This window comes from Octodon degus, unplaced genomic scaffold (genome assembly GCF_000260255.1).
Source record: "Octodon degus isolate 3935 unplaced genomic scaffold, OctDeg1.0 scaffold00054, whole genome shotgun sequence".
Taxonomy (NCBI): Eukaryota; Metazoa; Chordata; class Mammalia; order Rodentia; family Octodontidae; genus Octodon; species Octodon degus.
The window spans coordinates 4,492,029-4,492,546 of record NW_004524630.1 but is presented as its reverse complement, the minus strand read 5'-3'; positions in this window follow the sequence as shown (position 1 = coordinate 4,492,546).

The following is a 518-nucleotide window of genomic DNA, read 5'->3' as shown; positions in this document are numbered from 1 at the left end:
CCCACAGACACCAGCCCACAGGCACCAGCCCACAGGACCAGCCCACAGACACCAGCCCACAGGACCAGCCCACAGACACCAGCCCACAAGACCAGCCCACAGGACCAGCCCACAGGTACCAGCCCACAGGACCAACCCACAGGCACCGGCCCACAGACACCAGCCCACAGACACCAGCCCACAGGACCAGCCCACAGGACCAGCCCACAGGCACCAGCCCACAGACACCAGCCCACAGGCACCAGCCCACAGACACCAGCCTGACCGGCGCTGGAAAAGGACGAGACGGAGCCTCCTTCTTTGTTTTCGTTCCCTTTATTTTCACCTGTCCTTCTTCCTCCTCTCTCTTCTTCTTCTGCCTCCTCCACTTCCTCTAACCCCTCCTTATATCCCCTCCCCGGACCTATCAGTGGGCGCCACGTAGATCGCCTGACGTGGGCAATAGGCTAATAGTCAGCTGCTTCGTAGGGCTATGTGAACCAATCAAATCTTACCAGCAGGGACCAAAAGCTATACAG